Raw genomic sequence first — 23,945 nt, forward strand, 5'->3', positions numbered from 1 at the left:
TGCAGAAAATAGATGGAATAAATGTGCTAGCATAACGAAGCTAAAGATCTTTATGAAGAGAGGGAGGAAAATCAGCCTTCAAACATCTTTGTCTAAATCTACTGCCAAATAAGTTGTAACTCATTGGCGAAATCATTGGAGAGAGCAAAATATTATCTGGCTAAGAAATGTTTGATCAACTGAAATGCTCATTGGGACTTTAAGCAGATTTCCCCCCCCCCTCGGCTGCAAGAAAATCTTTCCAACCAGTTGCCACTCCTGTCTTGGTTACGAAGATAGTTTCCCATATTCCCAGCCTTTTGTTGAGCACATTATATTCTATAATGCAGTTCTAGGTTGCATAAACAGAGGGATAGAATCAAGATCACATGAAGTGTTAATATCACTTTATAAGGCGTTTGTAAGGCCATGCTTGGAATACTGCATTCAGTTTTGGTCGCCATAATGTAGAAAAGATGTGGAGACTCTAGAAAGAGTGCAGAGAAGAGCAACAAAGATGATTAGGGGACTGGAGGCTAAAACATATGAAGAACGGTTGCAGGAACTGGGTATGTCTAGTTTAATGAAAAGAAGGACTAGGGGAGACATGATAGCAGTGTTCCAATATCTCAGGGGCTGTCACAAAGAAGAGGGAGTCAAGTTATTCTCCAAAGCACCTGAGGGTAGAACAAGGAGCAATGAATGGAAACTAATCAAGGAGAGAAGCAACTTAGAACTAAGGAGAAATTTCCTGACAGAACAATTTATCAATGGAACTACTTGCCTCCAGAAGTTGTGAATGCCCCAACACTGGAAGTTTTTAAGAAGATGTTGGGCAACCATTTGTCTGAAGTGGTGTAAGGTTTCCTGCCTAAACAGGGGGCTGGCCTAGAAGACCTTCAAGGTCCCTTCAACTCTGTTATTCTATTCTATTCTATTCTATTTGTAGAATAGTCTATTACATTAGCAGTAAATGTAATCATGCAGGAATAATATAGACTACATATTCATGCTTTTGCGAACTCTCAGGAACTCACAAAACTGTGCCAGCCCAGAGAAACCACAGTTATGGAAGCATGAACTACAGCCATTGATTCATTATATTTTGAAATAATTTGAAGTTCCCTGTCTCCTTTGATGTGACCCACAGCTGGGTTGCTCACAGCTGGGTAACCATGGGCAAGTGACTCTTGGCCCTAGGAAGGAAGCAATGGCAAACCCCTTCTGAAAAACCTTGTCCAGAAAACTTTTGGGACAATTAATATAAATAAGTACACAAATACTTGTCAAACTTTCATGTTTTATTTTCAGTAATAATTTGTATGTGTGATTGTCCTCAACTTATGATCACAATTGAGCCCAAAATTTCTGATGTTATGTGAGCCATTTGTTAAGTGAATTTTGCCCTATTTTACATCCTTTCTTGCCACAGTTGTTAAGTGAGTCACGGCAGCTGATAAGTTAGGAACTTGGGTTGTTAAGAGAATCTGGCTTCCCCATTGACTTTGCTTGTCAGAAGGTCACAAAAGGTCATCACATGACCCTGAGACAGAGCAACAGTCATAAGTATGAACCAATTACCAAGCATCTGAATTTTTGATCACATGATCATAGGGATGCTACAAAGGTTGTAACCGTAAAAAACAGTCATAAGTCACATTTTTTCAGTGCCGTTGTAACTTTCAATGGTCACTAAACAAACTGTTCTAAGTTGAGGACTACCTTTATAAGCATACATATTGAAATGACTGCATGCATTTCTGTCTAGTCTGAAGTAGGTGTTCTTGTCTTTATGCAGTCTTGATTATGCATCAAGTGAAAAGGTTTTCACTCAGCATTTCCTTTATGCTCTGTGCATAGATACTACAAACAAGCAACTATTATCTTGACTCTGCTGTCCTAGCTACTTTTCCTCCCTCCTGCATTTTCCACCAATAAAGTCCTTCTTCCCACAGCCAATCAGAGCACTAGGCAACAGATGATATTTTGGGATGAGAGCTATGGTATCTAAACAGCCTCTCAGGGCTGTGTCTGTGCAGAGAATTCAACAACTCATCTGAACGTCAAGCTGAGATTAAGAAACAAAACAAAACTCTGCACAACCTTTGTTTCCTTGCAACTAATCACATTAAATTTCGTCTGAATTAATGTCTAAATGTTAGTGGATGCTGCAGCAAAGGTGGTTTGCTTTTGAATTTGAGCCTGTTGATTTCCCTAAGATCAGTAAAGGGCTACGTTGCTATTTTTAATGTGCATTGATACTTTGTGGATTCACAACATGCCTTTGAAGATTTCAGACTTTTAACAATGCTAACGAACCTTGTCACATGTATAAGCCTTAGCTCATGTTGCTTGCCACTTTACAAAATTAAGAGCATATTTCCCTTTTTGACATGAAGGTCATTTATCTGCAGCAGAGTGTCAAACCTGTGGTGTCCCGTTGCTGTCCTATGATGTTTTGCAATGTTTTTTTCCCTTTACGGAGCTGAGGTGGCCGTGGCCTGCATGTAATGCATCCGGCCCACGGGCCACCAGTTTGACACCCCTGGCCTGCAGCATTCACATCATGCACAAGTTGAAGTCAACTTTGTAATATTTGTATTCCTGAGAAAAGGGTGAATGGGGTTTTTGTTTTGTTCTTTTTTGGGGGAGAAAGCACTCAACTGAAATGGAGGAATAGTAAATTTTCTACTTTCCTGATCTAATGTAGTTTATCAGTCTGGATGACAGCTAAAGGTTGCGCCCAATTCGCCATCTTCTAACCTGCTTTTAAGAGACAATTTCAAAATAGTAACTTTCCACTGGGATCATATCAAGTTGGCAGAAACCTTTGTATTACCATGGACTAATTTTGTGTTAGAATTGCTACAGTTTACTGCTTGAAGATTGAGGCTGCAAGATAAACAAAGACAAAGGGAAGACTGAGTCGGCATAATTGTCACTCCTAACAAATACTTGCTTGGAAGTTATTAAGTGAAAAACTATCTGCAACTATCTTGAAGCTTCCCTGTGGCTTCATTTCCAGCTCTGTGAATTTGCTGAAGTTGACAAGTTTAATATACAGACCCGAACCTAAACTTGCCAAAAGTATCAGCCTGAAGCAGTTTGCTCTCTCAGTTTGTCAGTTGCCATCTTATAACTAGGAAGAAAAGACAATTCCAGATGGATTGCATCATTTGCTCCTATGTATCTTTAGATGCTCATTTGGCTTTGGATAATTAATAAAACTTGCATCTAACAATTATCCATATTCAGAGGTGGGTTGCACTTATGTTCATAAACAGTTCGTTGATTGTGAGCATGCGCGTGTGTGCTAGCTTCAGGCGCATGCGCTCCTTTGGGAGTGAAATGGAGCTTCAAAGAAGCCGGTAATCAACTGAGGCAGCTCGGCTGAGTAAAGCAGGGATGGGGCAAAACTCAGCTGGGCAGCGAGGGTGGAGGAAACGAGCCAGAAAGTTAATTATAAATGGATAACTTAGCACAAGGGCAGGAGGGCAGGCCCAGCCAGTGATCAAAGATAAGGGTTCCCCCAAAGCTTCGCGACCATGCAACAGCCCACCACTACTACCCATATTCCATGTTTGTGTAGGTAATATATGTATTTATGTAAATTTTGGCTGATATGTGAGTCTACTTTCAAGCAGACATGCCATGTAAGATGGAGGAAAATGTGTTTAGTTTGAAAAATCCATCTATGTTTTGAGCTTGCATGACGTTTAATATCAAAATTCTAGAAATTTAAAATTAAAGATGCTACTTTTGAAACCAGGTTTTCTGCTTCTCTATTCAACTTTCATGTCCAGAGTTTAAGGAACACTTTTGTTTGTAGGTGCAGGCAATCTGCTTCATGGGTGTCAAATTCGATCACGTCACGAACCGGATCGTGATGTATTGTGACAGTTTTTGCCTTTGCCGTTTTTTGCCAGGGTGGGCATGGCCTGCATGTGACGTACCTGGGCCATGGGCCACCAGTTTGACAGGCCTGATTAAAGGAAGTCTGTTTTTAAGAGTATTTTGGTCATTGAATCAGCAATTCATGGATATTTAATTGAGCTTCCAGAACAAAACAGATTTCTAAGACCTGTAAGTTTTGATTCAGTAATATTATTATTATTATTATTATTATTATTATTATTATTATTATTATTATTATTATTATTATTATTATTATTATACAATTGTATCACAGCGGCCAGTTGTTTCGCCGGATTTGGCATTGGTTACTAGTCTAGTAACTTCCAAGCAATTATTCAACGACTATGGCACAAACCAGCAGTGGTAATTCCAGTGGTAATTGGCACACTGGGTGCTATTCCAAAAGCACTGGAATTACATTTAAAACAGTTAAAAATTGACAAAATCACCATCAGTCAAATGCAAAAAGCCGCACTGCTTGGATCTGCACGCATATTAAGAAAATACGTTACGACGTCCTAGGACCCTGGGTGGGGCCCGACTAGTAACCAATGCCAAATCCGGCGAAACAACTGGCCGCTGTGATACAATTGTATAATAATAATAATAATAATAATCAAGGCCATAAATACCTGGGCAATACCAGTTATAAGATACACAGCTGGTATAGTTAACTGGACACAAGCTGATTTGGACATTTTGGACCGAAAAACCAGGAAACTAATGACAATGCACTACAGTTTACATCCACGTGGTGATACTGATAGACTGTACCTGCCCCGAAAATCAGGTGGCAGAGGATTATTACAAGTGAAGCAAACAGTTGAAGAAGAAAAACATGCACTGGCTGATTATTTAAAAGAAAGTCAAGAATATCTATTAATTGAAGTAAAGAAGAAAAAAACTACTGAAGGTCCAACAGACGAAACAAGAATACAGAAAAGATGTGATAAAATCAAGAATGGAGAGTTGGCAGAACAAAGCACTGCATGGCCAATTTCTGGAAAAAATAAAAGATAAAGTGGACAGTGAACAAACTTGGTTATGGTTAACAACAGGTACATTAAAGAAAGAAACAGAGTCACTAATCCTGGCTGTGCAAGAACAAGCTATCCGCACAAATGCCATTAAGGCCAAAATCGAAAAATCCTCTGATGATGCCAAATGCAGATTTTGCAAAGAAGCTGATGAAACTGTTGATCACATACTCAGCTGCTGTAAAAAAATCGCGCAGACTGATTATAAATTGCGGCACAATTCAGTAGCACAAATGATCCATTGGAATTTGTGCAAAAATTATAATATTAAAACAACAACAAACTGGTGGGAACATCAGCCTGAAAAAGTCACCGAAAATCAGATGGTCAAGATCTTGTGGGATTTTCACATACAAACAGACAAAATATTGGCGCATAATACACCAGACATCACACTGGTTGAGAAAAATAAGGTCACAATCATAGACATTGCAATACCAGGTGATAGCAGGGTAGCTGAGAAAGAACATGAAAAAATTGCAAAATACCAGGACTTAAAAATTGAAATTCAACGACTATGGCACAAACTAGCAGTGGTAATTCCAGTGGTAATTGGCACACTGGGTGCTATTCCAAAAGCACTGGAATTACATTTAAAACAGTTAAAAATTGACAAAATCACCATCAGTCAAATGCAAAAAGCCGCACTGCTTGGATCTGCACGCATATTACGAAAATATGTTACGACGTCCTAGGCCCCTGGGTGGGGCCTGACTAGTAACCAATGCCAAATCCGGCGAAACAACTGGCCGCTGTGATACAATTGTATAATAATAATAATAATAATAATAATAATAATAATAATAATAATAATAATAATAATAATAATAATAATAATAATAAGAAGAAGAAGAAGAAGAAGAAGAAGAAGCAACAACACAATGTAAAAATGTCTTGTCCCTAGACATAGCAATGCATTCCACTGAAAACAAAGAAGTTTGAATTATAACAATTCTAACTCAAGCCTCTTGTTCCTGATCTTGCAGTGATGAAGCAACTGAATCTCCTTCATTACTGGATCTTATTGAATCAATCAAGGTATGTATTTGGAACAGAGCATAAAAGGAGAGAGTATGTCCAGCTTAATGCATTTCCCCTCATTCTTTCTTATTGTTGAAGAATGAATAAACAGGTAGGAGCAACCATTTTAAAAACAGATGTTTCTCTTTTGGGGGAAGTAAATGGGGAGTTTTCCTAATATTTCTGGTCATGTATCTATAAGGACTGTAAAATGCATAATTAACTGCTTCATCTGAGAGATGGGAAGAAGCAAAAAATTCCCAGAATTAGGCCTGGTATTGCAGTTATAAGTCTTGTGTTTTAGATCTACCATGTTTTCCCGAAAACAAGACCCATCTCAAAAATAAGCCATAACTTGATTTTTACACATGCACCCAATATAAGCTCTACCCCCCCCAATGAGCCCTAGTTAAGACCCTACCCACTCCATTGCACCTGGTTGAATGGGATGGGGTGAGGTGCACAGGTAAAAATCAAGTGAGGGTGGGGATGGGGGTTGAGCTGCTTACCTTCAGACAATTGCAGCCTGGTCTCACACCCTCGCCTAACTGGCCCACTTCTTCTGCAGCTGCTTGCCCGCCACTCATGCATGTTGCCCCCTGCTCCATTTCATCATGAAAGGCCTTCTGGAAAGGCCTCTGATGGCGAAATGAAGCCGGGGGCGCCACATGAGTCAATTAGGAGCCCGTTTCTCAGCTGCAGAGGCCTTTCTGAAGGGGTCTGACAGCAAAATGGAGGCCAGGGGCAAGCAGCGAGCAGCAGAAAGCGGCAGTAGAAGAAGCGGGCTCTTGGGTGGGGGAGTTTGCGCCACCACCTCGAGTTGAGTCTCTGGAAGACATCCCCCCAAATAAGGCCTGGTGCTTTTTTTGGTGGCAAAAATGTATACGACTGGGTCTAATTTTCAGGAAAACATGGTAGTCTAAGGGCAGAGATTTCCCACTGCACAAATAGTCTGATTACACCTGAGATTCATTTTCTGACAACCTAAATGGCAGCTGTTGTCTAGATTTCTTGCTTTGAGGAAGGCATATAATTTTCAGGGTAGGAAGAGATCAAGCTATGAATATCTTATTTGCAAGTTCAGGGCAGAAGCAGCAACCAAACTTTTTAAAAAAAATTATATTTGAAGAGGATTTTACACTTGAAGGATTTCCTGTTAATATTAAGTCAAGTTCAGCAATTTAACATCTTGTATTTTGAATCACAGTGACTACAAACCTTGATGATTAGATAATAAGTCTACCATATTCAAAGAAAATTAGGTTGTCTGTTCCTGATCAGGGGATATTTACATAATTGCATGCCACAAAAAACTACCCTTTGGTTTTCCTAATATAAAAAAGTTCTGTCACATTTTCTCTGTGGGTGTCCACGTAAGATGTGGGTCATAGTTGACTTTATGTTTTCAAAAGTGTTGTCACCCTTGAATATTTGTACAAAAGTCCCATGAGAAAATGTATTCTATTTAATCCTTTCTACATAGTTTTAAAAAGCTAAAATATACCTAAGGGAAAAAAACATACTGAAAGTTTCACGGCAGGAAAAACCACCTGCACGATTGATTATCTCTATTATACCACGAATGCAGCCAGAGACAAAATATAAGAGCCCTGTTTCTTCTCAACAGGTCTTTTGAAGTGAAAATTGGTATTCAGAATTAAACAGCCTGTTGGGCAACTGTCGGTGGATCTGATGCAGCTTTCTGCTGACCTCTTTCTTGCAATACTTAGCAATCTGCCTAGAAACAGCCTTGTATTTGCAAGAAATAGGTCATGGCTCTTTAAGGATTAGGAAGAGATCTGGTAGGCCATTGTCTTTTGAGCTGCAAGGGCACATTCCTATTGGCTCGGCTAAGCGCTGTGGCCAGGCAGAGAAGTCTGTAATACAGCCATAGTGATAGGCTAAGAAAAGCCAGCCCACTCTGCAATAGAATGACTTTGTGCTAAGTTGCATCAATTATACTGTGAAGGAAGTCTATGGCACATATAAAGCAAAGTCCCTCCCTATTGATTGTTAACCAATATGTTGTGTAGCTGACTACTCAAAAAAGCTACAAACATTTCTGTTGGATTACGATTTGAAGATTTTAACATCAGCTATTTCTCACCTGAGGGATGCCAGAACATTCTGTGAATAAAGCATAAGGTGACCAGATTTTCAGATTGGTAAAGAGGGACACAATTGACCGGGGGGGGGGCTTGATTAAAAAAATTATATTTTGTCAAAAGGTCACCCCAGGACACTGAAACCATCATAAATACGAATCTGTTGCCAAACAAAATTTTGATCACGTGACCATAAGGATGCTGCAACGGTCGCTAAGTGTGAAAAATGGTCATCAGTCACTTTTTTCAATGCCATTGTAACTTTGGTCACTAAATGTTTTCCCCCTCCTCGAGACACCTCACTTCTTCCTTCATTCCTCTTGCTTATCTACCTTCACCTTATCCGTCTTCTGCTCTTTCCCTCTCTTCCTACCTTTCTCCTTCCATCCTCTCTTCTTTCCTCACTCACTCCCTTCCTCCTTTTCTCTTCCTTCCTCCTTCCATTCTTTCAGCTTCCTTTCTTTTCATTTCATTTCATTTCATTTTATTAGCATTTATAGGCCGCCCTTTTCCCTAAGGGGACTCAGGGCGGCTTACACAAAATAAGGAAGGGAGGGTACAGATAATAGACACAAACAATACATAGAAGTAAAATAGTAAGCAACATTCATTCATCATTCGGGTGGGGACAAATTATCTTTATCCCCAGGCCTGACGGGCTAGCCAGGTCTTAAGGGCTGTGCGGAAGGTCTGGACGGTGGTGAGGGTACGAATCTCCACGGGGAGATCGTTCCAAAGGGTCGGAGCTACTACTGAAAAGGCTCTCCTCCGTGTAGTTGCCAGTCGGCACTGACTGGCAGATGGAACTCGGAGGAGCCTAATCTATGTGATCTAATTGGTCGCAGGGAGGTAATTGGCAGGAGGCGGTCTCTCAAGTACGCAGATCCACTACCATGGAGGGCTTTATGAGTGACAAGTAGCACCTTGAAGCGCACCCGGAGATCAACAGGTAGCCAGCGCAGCTCGCGGAGGATAGGTGTTATGTGGGCGAACCGAGGTGCACCCACAATCACTTGCGCGGCCGCATTCTGGACTAGCTGAAGTCGCCGGATGCTCTTCAAGGGCAGCCCCACGTAGAGCACATTGCAGTATTCCAGCCTAGAGGTCACAAGGGCCCGAGTGACTGTTGTGAGGGCCTCCCGGTTCAGGTAGGGTCGCAACTGGCTCACCAGGCGAACCTGGGCAAATGCCCCCCTGGTCACAGCCGTCAAATGGTGGTTGAAAGTCAGCTGTGGATCCAGGAGGACTCCCAAGTTGCGAACCCTCTCTGAGGGGTATAAAATTTGACCCCCCAGCCTGAGCGATGGAACACTGATCGAATCATTGGGAGGAAAACACAACAGCCACTCGGTCTTCTCCGGGTTGAGTACAAGCTTGTTAGCCCTCATCCAGTCCATAACGGCCTCAAGACCCCGGCTCATCACGTCCACCGCTTCATTGAGTTGGCACGGGGCGGACAGATACAACTGAGTATCGTCCGCGTATTGATGGTATCTTATCCCGTGCCTCCGAATGATCTCGCCCAGCGGTTTCATGTAGATGTTGAATAGTAGGGGGGATAAGACCGAACCCTGCGGCACCCCATATGTTAGGGGCCTAGGGGTCGATCTCTGCCCTCCCACTAACACCGACTGCGACCTGTCCGAGAGGTAGGAGGAGAACCACTGCAAAACAGTGCCTTCCACCCCCACCTCCCGCAGTCGTCGCAGAAGGATACCATGGTCGATGGTATCGAAAGCCGCCGAGAGGTCGAGGAGAACCAGGATGGAGGCATGGCCTCCATCTCTGGCTCTCCAGAGATCATCGGTCAATGCGACCAAAGCGGTTTCTGTGCTGTAGCCGGGCCTGAAGCCCGACTGGAAGGGGTCGAGATAACTTGCTTCCTCCAAGGACCGTTGAAGCTGGAAGGCCACCACCTTCTCGACAACCTTCCCAACAAAAGGGAGGTTGGAGACTGGACGATAGTTGTTAAGGACAGCTGGATCCAAAGATGGCTTCTTCAGGAGGGGTCTCACCACCGCCGCTTTAAGTGCGGTGGGGAAGTGCCCCTCCCGAAGAGAGGCGGTAACAACCTCTTGGATCCAGCCTCGTGTCACCTCACTGCTGTTGGCAACCAGCCATGAGGGACACGGGTCCAGTACACAGGTGGAGGCACTCACAGCTCTCATGGCCTTGTCCACATCCCCAGGGGCAACATCCTGAAACTCAACCCAGAGGTGGTCTCCCAATTCATCCTCTTGTGCCTCGGCTGGAACTGCAGGGATGGAGTCCAAATCCGACCCAAACCGAGCAATTTTGTCCGCTAAGAATTGGGCATAATCCTCAGCTCTACCCTGCAAGGGTTCCCCCGTATCCCTCCTATTTAGGAGGGAGCGGGTTATCCTAAACAGGGCGGCTGGGCGGGACTCAGCGGACGCAACCAAGGTGGCAATATGAGATCTTTTTGCTGCCCTAAGTGCCCTGATGTACTCCTTGGTGCTAGTTGTTAGGATTGCTCGGTTCGATTCGGATTTATCGGACCTCCATAGGTGCTCTAGGCGTCTCCTCCAGCGCTTCATCTCCCGGAGCTCCTCGGTGAACCAAGGAGGCCTCCGGGATCCACCACCTCGGAGGGGCCGTAGTGGCGCAATCCGGTCAAGGGTCTCCGATGCTGCCGAGTGCCAGGCAGCAACCAGAGTCTCCACCGGACTGTGGGCGAGAGTATCAGGAATAACCCCAAGCTCCGTCTGGAACCTCAGAGGCTCCATAAGTCGCCTGGGGCGGAACCACTTGGTCGGTTCCTCCTCCCTACAGTGGGGGTTTGGTCTCCGAAAGTCGAGCCTCAGTAGGCAGTGGTCTGACCACGACAGGGGTATGATTTCATTACCCCTCAGACCAAGATCACAAGTCCACTGCTCCGAGAGAAATACGAGGTCGAGCATGTGGCCCGCTGAGTGGGTTGGGCCCCGGATTACCTGGGTCAAGCCCATGGCCGTCATGGAAGCCATGAACTCCTGCGCCCCATCAGAGTGTTCACCGAGCGAAGGCAAATTGAAGTCCCCCAAGACCATAAGTCTAGGGAACTCAATTGCTAGCTCGGCTACCGACTCGAGGAGCGAGGGGAGGGCTGCTGCAACGCTGTTGGGAGGCAGGTACGTTAACAGCAAACCCACTTGACCCTTGAGGTCCAACTTTACCAGCAGAGACTCACACCCGACAAGCTCCGGAGCAGGGATCCTACGAGGTGCTAACGACTCCCGGATAACGATAGCCACACCCCCACCCCTTCCCTGGGCTCTCAGCTGGTGCAGCACCTGAAATCCTTCTGGGCACATCTCTACAAGGGGGACTCCTCCCTCCGGGCCCAGCCAGGTTTCAGTAATACATGCCAGGTCTGCCCTCTCGTCTAAAATTAAGTCCCGGACGAGGGGAGCCTTGTGAACCACAGACCTGGCATTTAGCGACAGCAGCCTGAGACCAGGGTCCTGATTACTCGCGCCATCTGGCCTCGGAGTGGGACTCATAGGGCCGGAAGGAGGGATCTCTGTAACGTAGCGAACCCTCCTTCCCCGGTAATGGCCAGCCCTAAAGTCCCCGCCATATCTGCCCCTCCCTGTTACGACCGTAATGCTCCGGCCCTCTCCCGTGTCTCTGGTCCCCCCAACCACCCCAGTGCCCCCCGCATTCCTCGGCAGGTCCTCCGAATCATACATACTCATTCACTCACCCAGGCAATCCCCACGTAGTAATTAAAAACACAAAAAATACAACAATAATAGGTAATAAAAAGTGGGAACATTCACTCAATCACATACATATCCCATGCATATCCCATACAAAAGAAAGAAGAAAAAGGAGAAAGAAAAAGAGAAGAAAAGATAGACTGCGCAGTTATTAAAGGTGTAAGTTCAGGTGGCAATTAGCTGATAAAATAGTTAATAAAATAATTAAGAGTCCAGCTCCAATCCATTGAGGGTATACAGGGGGGGGGAGGGTGGCGTTTCCCCCCCTCTGGTAAGGTCGAAAAAGTCCCAAAAGTCTAGATGTTTAAAAGGACCGCCAGAGATGTTGGATCCGGGTAGCCAAATGTGTAGCAGGGCGTGGGGTCTGGGTGGCCGGAGTAATGTCTCTAGGGCAGCAAGGGGTAATGCTGGTTGAGCCGGTATGGTTTGTTCATGGATGTTAGACTCTGAAAGCTGCAATTGTAGGCTGGGTGGATAAGTGCCAATTAAGAAGATGGTAGAAATGACACAGCAACGACAAAGACGTAAGAAAGGTACCAGCGGTGGCCACTGGGGGGAGTCCAAGCTCCAAATACGTTGCCTCTCCGGAGTAATGGTGACTGATATAAAGTGACTCAGTAAAAGACAATAATACTGGTCAGCACAACACTCCTGGGGCAATGGTAACAATTGATGGTATTGGTTGCCACAGAGGGCCTGTCGTTGAGATTCTAAAGTTCCAGTCCCATTCCCAGCAGGTAAATAGTCCGGCAATGTGAAGCCCCGCAGGAATAGCGGTGAGGTGGAAGAGAAACGCCGCACCAGGATGCAGGGGGGGGGGGAGTTATCGAAGCTGCAGTGGGGACAGGAAACTAGTTCCTCTGTCTCCCAGTCCAGTCTAAGCATCTCTCCTGGGCTCCCCACCCCCTCTTCGGGGTACAAACCAACCCCTCGATGCTGCCCAGTCCACAAAAGAGTTCGGCGTCTCTCAAAGCAGCGGGGCCGAAGCCGCCGCCTCTCACTCAGAGCTGCCACCGCCGCTCCCCAGCTGTTCCAAAGGGCCGGCGTGGGAAACCGCGTCGGGGGAGATAACGCCGTCTTGGAGTCGCTCAGAGGCAGCCCCCTCCTCAGACAGCCACCCCCCTGGGCAGCCCGAACGTTGGCGCTCCGCAGGAACCCCTCAATTACCATTTCAGAGGTCCTGGTCGCCAAAACCGGTCTTTTTCTTTCTTCTAACGATCGGAGCAACGAGGCTCGGCAGCCATTCCTGTTCTCACGCATGCGCATCTTTTGCCTATCTACCTTCTCTGTCTTTCTGCTCTTTCCATCTCTTTCTTCCTCTTCGCTTCTGTTCCTTCCTCCTTCCATCCTTTCACCTTCCCTTCTTCCTATTTCTTCCTTCTTCCTTCCTTCTGCCTATCTACCTTCACCTTCTCTGTCTTTCTGCTCTTTCCCTGTCTTCCCCTTTCCTCCCTCCCTTCTTTCCTTTGTAGTTCCATCTTTTCTTCTTTCTCTCTCCCTCCCATTTTCTTTCTTCCTTCCTTCCCCCTTCCTCTTGCCTATCAACTTCATCCTCTTTGTCTTTCTGCTCTTTCCCTCTCTTCCCCTTTTCTTCCTACCTCCTTCCATCTTTTCTCCCTCCCTTCTTCTTTTTCTTCCTTTCTTCTTCCATCTTCCTCCTTCTCCTTCCTCCTTCTATTCTTTCTCCTTCCTTCCATCTTTTCTCCTTCCACCTTCTCCCCCCTCCCTTCTTCTTTTCCTCCCCCCTCCCCCCTTCCTTCCTCTCCTTCCCACTCTCTCCTTGGGAGGGGTTGGGGGTGGGGGGGCAGCAGAGACCAAATAAAATCAGAAAATCTTATTAAAACTTTCCTATTTGTTGGATCGCATTGCTGCGAACTTATAAACCAAATCAGGGGAACATTTTGCAACCGAGGGTGCTGCAAGGAAAGGGGGAGGCAACCCACCTTTGCATGGTTGTGAGAACATAGGTAAAACAAAAACAAAAAAAGCACAGCATCCCTCTGCCCTCTGAATGGGACTCAGCGTGACTCCGATTTGAATAGAAGGACATGGAGCCAGGCAGGGAGATAAGCACCTTCATTTGCATTCTCTGCGACCATGATGCTTTGCGAGGAACAATCCCAGGGGCTCCCTGTGACTTTTTGCAGATTTTTCCTTTTGTGCTTAAAAAAAAGGGACTTTTTAAAAACGTCACAGAATGAGCTTTCAGTCTGACAAAAATGCAAACCTTTCCTTTGTCCTCCTCCTCCTCCATCACTAACAGCTGGGGGCTCAGAAATCCGAGCAAAAAGCCAGTCCTCCATATCTTCCCTCTTCCTGGATTCACTCCAAAGTTTCTTAAATCCCCCCCTCTCACTCTCTGTATGGCTCTTTGCCTCTATCTCCCTCTCTCTGTCTCTCTCTCTGTCATTCTCTGTGTATGTCTGTCTCTCTCTGTCTCCCCTCCCTTTGTGTGTGTGTGTGTGTGTGTGTGTGTGTGTGTGTGGATCCCTGCCCCCGTGGATGGGCTCCGGACTAGCAGAGCCTCCTCTTCCTCCTTTTTAACCAGGCGATCTTCGACTGCTGCACAATCCCAAGGGCACGTGCTGCCCGGTTTGCTGAATCTGGCGCAGCTTCATGCGGCTTTTACACGCTTCTGATGGGCCGCTCATGCTTGTAGCCGAATGAGAAGAAAGGACACCGGACAAATCCTTCTTGTGATAAGCTCTGGCCCCGAGCAATGCCCGGGAGGCTTTTTTATTAGTCCCAAACAAAGGAAAGGTGTATACAAAATTACATCAACAGGCACATGACTAAATAGTCCAATGATAATAATACAGCGTGGCAAAAAGCTTCGTCTCTGGGCAAAAGAGGGGGTGAGTGACAAGGGGGGCTGCTTCTTCCCTGGGCAGGAGAAGTGAGATAAGGAATAAGGAGGGGGGAGTGGAGGAAAGTGAGCAGCTCGCATTCCTGCCTTTGAAATGCTAACTGCTAGATAGATGCTGGTACAGAAAGGCACGCTAATTAATAGGAAGACTTACGTATTGCTAACAAGAATGTTTTTGTTAGCATCCATCTCTGGGCCTGTGTTTTCCAGACAGCCTTAGCCGTCCTATACACAGAAGTGGCAATGGATCTCAACATCTCCTCATTTTTGTTTTAAAATGAGAAGGAGGAAAGCAAACATATCAAAATGCAGATTCTTCATCATCACTGGTTATAGCAAACACCTTTACAAACAAATTGTTGTCCAACTCATGGTCGTTCTCAGCATCCAGAAGGGACTTAGTTTCGTGGATAAGCACGTTCTTCCTAGCTGAGGAAAAAAGGCCTTTGAATAGCTGAAAGAGGGAGGGTAGGCATTGAATGCAGCAGCAAAGTGACACAAGCACTACTATAATACATATAATGGAGGAAAAAATGCTTCTTAACCAGGAGCCATCCGGTAGCCAGGACCACAGACCATCCCACCAGGCTGGCAGGATGTCTTCTCGAATCTGGGAAGCCAACTCCTTTAAGGAACTGATCTGATGCTTAACCAATTGAGAGGTGTCTGACAGGTAAAAACAACACATGTTTTTGACAGATTCACAGCCTAGATGATGTACCAGTAACAGAAAATCAATGGCAGCACGGTTGTCTAAGACAGCATGTCTGATCTCTGCCTGTTCCATATTCAAGGCAGCTATGGCTGCAGATGTGATGTTTATAGTTTTTGCAAGGGAACAGGCAATGCGATGGGCTGTCCTGTGGTTATGCATTGCTAATGCCGGAACACCAACTATAGAGGTAGCAAGGGAAAGATATTCAGCCTCGTTAAAAAGATTAATTGAGCTGTCACATGTTTCATCAAGGACTACCGACCTCTGTGGTCGTGGAGTGAGGTCCTGTTTGGTTGGTAGAACCGCAGTAAGGCGACTCAGACAGCAACGTGTATCTGATAGATTAGCAGGTATGTAATTAAAAGTTTTTTGACCACATGTGAAAAACCAACCAGCAGGAAGCAGAACGTGAGCCCAATTGTAGGAAATGTTCTCATAGGTGGAACAGTTGGCAGGAAAGATTCCCGTGGGCATACAGGATTGTGTGAGAGAAGCAGTACAATTTTGAATGCATGCACATGTAACGTTGGGTCCACTAGCTACAAAGGGTGTGGTGAGAGACATGGCATCAGCTGGGAGCCATCTTGTGAAAGGGCCCCACACCATAGAGTCACCGTAATTAACTTCCTTTCTTTTTTTAAACATTGCTAGCTGGGTGTCTTTTAAAATAACAGAAAGAGGTGTGCAAACTGGTATTAAACAATTCCCTAATAACATGTTCAGGTCCACAGCTTCGCTTAGGCAAAAATTGGATACGTTTGCCTGTTCTGCCAAACGCATCCACAGGTTGTATGTCATTCGAGTGTGCAGACCGTGAGAAGCAGCTGACCTTTTCACCCTGTGTGTGAGAGATCTAGTAGGCACATGTAATGGTTCCTGTAACTTGTAAGAGGCACGATGGGAAATTTCACAGCGTATTAAAAATGCAAGCAATACTAAAACTATGCCACACAGTGAAAAAATAACATAATGATATGAGAAAGTTCTAAAACTGAAGGGTTTCATACTCTCCTGCCACCGTGACAGGGGATAACCTGGAGGTCTTCTTCGAAATAAGGGACATCCTTCTGGTGGCGAATATGGTGGAGGGTGTCCTTCCCCGTTTTCCTGGTCGGGGCAGGAAACAGCCTCTGTGGTCTCATATGGTGGAGGGTGTCCTGGCCTGTTTTCCAGGTCAGGCCAGGAGGCAACCTCCACAAGCTGTACCTCATTTGGGGACTGACGGACGATCGCCATCCCTGGAAGTGTGTGGTGGTGATTTAGGAAGAAAAGGTCTTACGTGTCTTCCTGGCACCCAGAGCACCTTGTCTTTTAGCTGGATGGCAGCGTAGCCCCGTCCCCAAGTGATCAGGTCAGCAGGTCCTCGCCACGTCAGGTCAGGCAGGCAGCGATAGTAGACAGGTGGACGAGGGGTGTCTGCAGGAGGTGGAGCTGCAAAATGACGAGTCGCTGCTGAGGATGGTGGGCTGCCGGTAAGATTTAAAAAATTCAGGGTATAAAGGCAGAGGTTAAGCATGTCTTGCACTGCTGGGAGGCCAGGGGGCATTTTTCCCCTATTGCCAATATATCTGTCCAGGGCATGTTTTAATGTCTGGTTGGCACGCTCAGCCAATGCCTGACCCTGGCTGTTATAAGGAATGCCAAATTTATGTACAATGCCCCATTGGTTACAAAAGGCAGCGAAGGCTGCACTTGTTTAAGAAGGGCCATTGTCTGTTTTTAGTTCTTTTGGGCGTCCCAGCGATGCAAAGGTCCGAATACAATGATTAATAACATGTTTGGTGGCTTCGCCCCTTTGGGGGGATGCCATAATGTAGCCTGAATACGTGTCAATGGAAACATGTAAATATTTCCAAGGGGCAAATGAAAAATATTGGGTAACATCCATTTGCCAAATTTGGCAACACTCTGTCCCCCTGGGGTTTACCCCCATAGGGAGAGAGTTTGCATGCTGGCTACAAGAAGGGCACTGCTGAATAATAGCAGAAGCCTCATTTGCAGTAATGCCAAATTGTTTCATGAGCGCTTTCTTGTTCTGATGAAAGTAAGAATGACTCTCCCATGGCGTGGGAGCTGTCAAAGTTAAAAGAGAAGAAGAGTTGGCAGCAGCCGCTGCCGCAGTGTCGGCCACATCATTGCCTTCCTGGAGAGGCCCAGGGAAGGGCTGATGGCTTCGGATGTGGGAAACATGAAAAAAGTGGGTGCGGGCAGAAATTAACTTCTGCAAAGATAAAAAGAGCGAGAGTAATTGTGGTTCCAATGAGGGAGAAAGATAGGCCTCATAAATTGATTTCACAATCTGAGTTACATAGAGGCTATCCAAAATCAAGTTAAAGGGTGTATTTGGAAAAGTTGAAAAAGCCAAAATAGAGGCAGCAAGCTCCGCACGCTGAGCAGAAGTCTGTGGGGGGGGGGTGATTTTTGTGCACCACTGACCATTCTCCTGCCAGGCACAAGCACCATAGGTTTTGCTTCCGTCAGCAAAAATAGTCATGGCCTGAGGAAGCGGGAGGGGGGAATATGGAGTGTGCCATTGCAGGGGAACAGTTTTCAAAAGAGCCAATCTAGGGTCGGGGGGGTGCATGGCAAGAAATCTCACCTGGCCAGTCAGCGAGTGCAAATTGAAGGTTTTCCGAATTAGCAAATAAGGTCTCCCAAGTTGATAAAGAACAAGGGACAAAAATCGTGGAAGGTTCAATTCCTGCCAACAACTTTGTTCTGACACGGGCTTTTGTAATTAGAGCTGCAAAAAGTGCAGGTTTCTGAGAAATTGTGGATTTTGGGGTGTGAGACAAATGTACCCATTCAATAATTAATAATTTTGAAGTTTTTTGTACCACGGCTCCTGTTGGGAGCCCAAGAGTGTTACATATATTGAAAGCTAAGGGAGTGTTATCCTGAAAACGATCCACCCAAATTTGAGAAAGGGCCTCATTTACCTCTTTTAAAACTTGCTGATGTGTTTCATCTAATTTAATAACATCTGCAGGGTTTTTGCCCATTGTTAATGCAGAAAACAACGGAGCCAATTGAGGGGTTGTGAGCCCCATATATGGGCGTGCCCAATTAATGGAGCCCAAATATTGCTGTAACTGTGGGAGTGCAATTTTGGCATTGCAGGTGCAGCATGAGAGGCCAAAAGCTTATGACCCAGATACGAAAAAGGTTGTGCTGTTTGAACCTTTTCTGGAGCTATGTGCAGGCCATTTTTATGGAGAAGATTAGTCAAAAAAGGTAATGTTGCTAAAACCGTGCCTGGGGGCCCACATGCTGCTACCAAGATGTCATCCATATAGTGGTAAATTAAAAAGTGAGGATGTGCCGTCCGATACGGCTGCAAAGTTTTATCTACAAAATATTGACACATGGTGGGGCTGTTGAGCATTCCCTGAGGCAGGACTGTCCATTGAAAGCGAGAAGCAGGTTTGGAGTTGTTAAATTCTGGGACAGTAAAAGCAAACAGCTTGCGATCTTTTTCATGGAGTGGTATAACAAACACTGGGGTAATGTAAGGGCTGTGGGATATCTCTTTCCTCTTTCTCTCTTCTCTCTCTGTCTCTCTCATACTCTTTCTCTTTGTGTCTTTCAGTCTCTGTCACTCTTTTTTCTTTCTTCCTCTCTCCCACTCTTTTATCACTTTCTCTTCACTCTCTTTTCCATTCTTCAGTCACTTTCTCTGTTACTCTCTACTGCCCAACTTGTCCCCATAATTTATCTACTTTCCTAGTTTCCTTACTGGAGCCCTTGCTCCCTCAAACACACACACACACAAACACACTCATGCATGCACAAAAGCATTTTTCTCCATTCCAATTCAGATCCTATAAATTAATTGCTCTGTGAAGCATCTGTGAAAAAGATTCAGGTGCTCAGGCAGGACAATGTCATCAAAGCAACAGAAAAGAAATCAGAAGAGTCAGTAAGAAAGGGAGAACTCCTTGAGACATGAAATCACGATGAGGAAAGACCAAAAGAGGCATTGTAGGGGGTAATGGAATAGAAGTAGCCGGGATCACTGGAAGGAAATAGGAAGAGCCAGGCATTGAAGCATCTATAGATTCACTTGCCAAGAGATTGAAATAAGAAGGAAGATAAGAAGCAGCCTTTTTTGTGAGGCTGGCTTAGTTTCCTGACTATGAGTCAGGTTGGAAAGCAGGCAGAAGCTTCCTCTAAAGGGATGTAATGCCGGGGAGCTTCAAAGGCTGAGGGTGACAAAGGCATGCATATAAGGGAAGAGAAAGCCTTGGATTCAAAGTGTGAATTTAGTGAAGAGGTTTCCAAATATGGCAGGGGGGGGGTCCGGTCCCCCCATCATGGCCTTTTCATGAACTTTTAAGCATTCCATGACGATCTGCCAAGTGGAGAGTATTTTCGCTGGTGCCCTTGGGGGCTGGAGAAAATACTTCCCTAATTTTGCCCAAATGGTTATTCGAATTGAGCCCTTCTCAGGATAGGTGGGACAAATTTGATAAATGTACCTGAGAAAATTAGTAAGATCTTTTTTTGAAGGGATGGGGAGAAAGTTCCCATTGTTTTTTAAGATTAATATTGAGGATTTGGCCAATTCTCTAAGGTCGAAAAGGTGTGCAACCCGGGGCTTAGAGAATTCTGCCCCCATAACTCACGATTCTGGGAGGATGCTCCGTCTGCGACGGCCGGTCCTGTTATGCAAGAGGCGTTCCTTCGCCGGTAAGCAATGGGGGTGCCAAATGAGACGGATGAGACGACGTGGTTGATCAGCAAGATCACGTCAGGGTCACCAGTTACGGCTTTTACACGCTTCTGATGGGCCGCTCATGCTTGTAGCCGAATGAGAAGAAAGGACACCGGACAAATCCTTCTTGTGATAAGCTCTGGCCCCGAGCAATGCCCGGGAGGCTTTTTTATTAGTCCCAAACAAAGGAAAGGTGTATACAAAATTACATCAACAGGCACATGACTAAATAGTCCAATGATAATAATACAGCGTGGCAAAAAGCTTCGTCTCTGGGCAAAAGAGGGGGTGAGTGACAAGGGGGGCTGCTTCTTCCCTGGGCAGGAGAAGTGAGATAAGGAATAAGGAGGGGGGAGTGGAGGAAAGTGAGCAGCTCGCATTCCTGCCTTTGAAATGCTAACTGCTAGATAGATGCTGGTACAGAAAGGCACGCTAATTAATAGGAAGACTTACGTATTGCTAACAAGAATGTTTTTGTTAGCATCCATCTCTGGGCCTGTGTTTTCCAGACAGCCTTAGCCGTCCTATACACAGAAGTGGCAATGGATCTCAACAGCTTCAGAGAAAGAAGGCGTGCGAGAAAGCCCCTCCCCCCCATCCCCGCTGCCTGAACATTTGAATGAAGGAGGCTGCAGGCTCCTTTGTCCTCAGCTATGCAATTTTCTTTCGTTCTCTGTGCCCGAATGAGTGAATGACCGGACCCAGAAGTAAGCCTGCCCCGCCCCCAGCCCTGTATATCCGTCCTGTATTTTGTCCCTTCTGTCTCCCCGTTGCTCAGAAAAGCAACTCCGGGAAGGTCCTTTGGTAGCAGCAGGCGTCCTAGAACCTGCCTGCTAGCAAAGGACCTTCCCAGAGTTGCTTTTCTGAGCAACGGAGAGACAGAAGGGGCAAAATACCGTCCATTTTCCCCATGCTCAGAAAAGCAACTCCAGGAAGGTCATTTGTTGGCGGCAGGCGTCCTAGAACCTGCCTGCTAGCAAAGGACCTTCTCAGAGTTGCTTTTCTGAGCAACGGGGAGACAGAAGGGACAAAATACAGGACGGATATACAGGGCTGGGGGCGGGGCAGGCTTACTTCTGGGTCCGGTCACAAAAAATTTTTAAGAATGCCCCGGGACGCAGGACAAATTGTGCAAAATCGTGACTGTCCCGCGAAAATCGGGACGTCTGGTCAACTTAATAAAGCATGCTATGAAATTACTACATTTATTGCATTTTACCAAGAACAAATTATCTATTAGTTTTTGCATTGTTAGTTGGTACATTGGTAAGGAAAATAGACTTGAAAATCAGACATTTCTAATGCTTTGTATTGCTAAATGTTAAGGCTTAGCATTAGCTTGCAACAGAGCTTCAGTTGTAGATTGTAATCTAGACATATCTTGCTTAATGCTGGCAAGGAAGGAGCTAAATGAAAGATAATTAAGACATATTAAACCAGAGCTGCTAGTTTCCTTGTGTTTATCTTGCAAGCCTTTTTTTTTTTTTGCAAGATCTTAGCATAAACTGAAAGAAATTATTGAGTGAGATGTTTAAACTGCAAACTTAAAAGCCACACCTTATATCAAACTTTGCCACTGACTGGAATTAACCTTGCGTTTTCCATGCTTGTAACCTATAAAACTATAACCCATATAGTTCAGGAAGAAATGGATTATAAGACATTATTTCCATCAAAAAATGATAGGTTTTACAGAATTTTGTATGGGACTTTTAGTTATTTAATTGCAAGCAAGTTACAAGACTTCATAGCTGTAGCAGAGTTGTTATTATTCTTCATCAAGATTGTTGAAATGGAAAAGGTTTCAAATTGGAAAGTCAAAAGCAAAAAAACGCAAAAGAAAGCAGTGGTAAGGTACTTTCCTTTAATTGTGAAGACTACTATTTGTAGTCCCAAAGACAACAGGAAGGAATCCTTTATCCATAGTCATCTATTAAAATCATAGTCACATAATTATGTTTATTTTTGCAATCATGTTATGATAAATGTGTAACAAGCCAAGAAAATAAAACTCTTTAAATAGTGAACCACTTATTGGGCAACAGTGTATCTCATATTGGGCAAAAATATTCGTTGAACAGAATGTGTCCTAATGTTGTATGCTTAACAAAGCAAAGAGAAAGTTAAGATATGTAATATTGCATGGAAATTCCCATTCAATTTATTATTCCACTTTTCCAATGTAGAGTGGAACTGTATTTTTGAATAGTCAATTGCAGCTAGTATATGCATAGCTATTCTTACTTTCTTATATCTGCATTTTTGTGTGCAATTTTATTGCGAACTGTCACAGCATTCTGAAAAATGAATTTCAGCTCTATGCATATCTCAAATTCTCCTATATGGTTAGAAAAATGAAAAATATTTATTCATCTAAAACTCATAAAGCAGATTTTTCAATTTCCCCAAATCTCTGTATAGATTTTCTCCTTCAGCAACACCATATATACCTCTATCACATATATTGATATAGGGTTGGAAGTAATGCCACTGTCGTTCCAATGTAGTGCCACTGTAGTGCCACTATATCAGAAAATACTGATATAGGATTGGAACTAATGCCACTGTAATTCTATGGAGGAGATTGCTATAATTTCTCCAAAGTTACAATACCCACCACAAGATCTCTTTGCATAAAAACATGAACTCAGATATCCTGACAGAATTTTAGCATTGAAAAAAACTGAATGTGTCCTACCTCTTTTTCTGCATTTCCAGTTTCATATTTTTTATTAAGAAAATTACTGCCCAGAGTATTCTTTGTAAGATGCATAATGGTAATAGGGCAAAAACGTAGTTTCACTTAAAAGCATTTCAGCGAATTATACTTACTTTTATGATGAGCTCTAACTGAAAATTACATCATTTCCCAGGCAACAAATCATGCACAAAGCCAAGATATGTCTGGGTGCTGTTGCAAATCTGTATTAGTAGTTTCACCTTTGCTCCTAGTAATGGAAACCCTCTGTAGAGGCTGGTGGATATTTTTTTTTTTTGGTACCTGTTGTTGTTTATTCACTCCACAGTTTTGTCCACTGGGGTTAGCTCACTCTGAAATGCATGGTGTCTATGTATCTAACTGCCAGCTTTTTATTTATACCTTCTGCGTAAATAAAGCTTGAGACCATCAAAGCCATGAGCTCATTTGTTATATTTGGTGATGGTGAATGAAGGGTAAATACATGGGTATGCCTTGGATTCATCTTTCAGACACAATGGGGCCAAGCACCACACATGACTCATGCTTTCTCCTTGTCATTCTTGGAAGCAATTTCAATCAGGTCCATAAGATCCTTGGGGTGGACCTGGCATTGGGAGAAATTTGCTTTCTCTCAATTTAAGTAGCATTATGTCAGCTTGAATTGCAGAACATGCCGTGAATGTTGCATGGAAAGCTCTCCTACGTATCGGTCTGTAGGTCAGGAAAGTTCGCTCTCCCAAGAATGGCTTCGGATCTCCCCACACTTTTTATTTTAATCCCAAAGTAAAAACCAGAACAAGATCTCCAGTTTCTGATTCCACAGTTAAAAATGGCAACAACTCATTTCAGCTATTGCAGGCATAGTAATTCCTGGCTTGGAAAGGTGACCATTTTGCAGTTAATTTTCTGTTTCTACAGCTTCTAATCCAATTGCTTAATTTAGGCATTTTATAGGGTGATACATCTATTCCTCAGGATTTGAATGTAGTTTGAAGCAGGTTTATCGATTGTCTTTGCTTCTGCCAACTTTGGAGACCTAGCTGACCATAGTGTGTTTCTATTGACCAGTTTTGTAATCTTGTCCTCTATTTTTACTTGTTCTTTATTTATCTGGGGTTTTCCCTGGTTTTTTTAATGAATTTTATTCTGTTTGCCAAATTATGAGTTGCTC

At 44.4% G+C, this 23,945-nt stretch overlaps 1 long non-coding RNA gene across 1 annotated transcript in view; it reads right to left on the reverse strand.

Moving 5' to 3' along the window:
- The window catches only part of LOC148044610 (uncharacterized), a 67,766-nt gene extending 44,682 nt beyond the window's left edge, over positions 1–23,084 (reverse strand). The window contains exon 1 of the long non-coding RNA XR_015697389.1: positions 22,906–23,084. This is a non-coding gene — a long non-coding RNA (uncharacterized LOC148044610). The remainder of the gene's footprint in view (positions 1–22,905) is intronic.
- Positions 23,085–23,945: the final 861 nt, after the last annotated feature.

Source organism: Thamnophis sirtalis, unplaced genomic scaffold, assembly GCF_051295495.1.
Source record: "Thamnophis sirtalis isolate CommonGarterSnake01/CBP01778 unplaced genomic scaffold, rThaSir2_p1.2 scaffold_7, whole genome shotgun sequence".
Classification (NCBI taxonomy): Eukaryota; Metazoa; Chordata; class Lepidosauria; order Squamata; family Natricidae; genus Thamnophis; species Thamnophis sirtalis.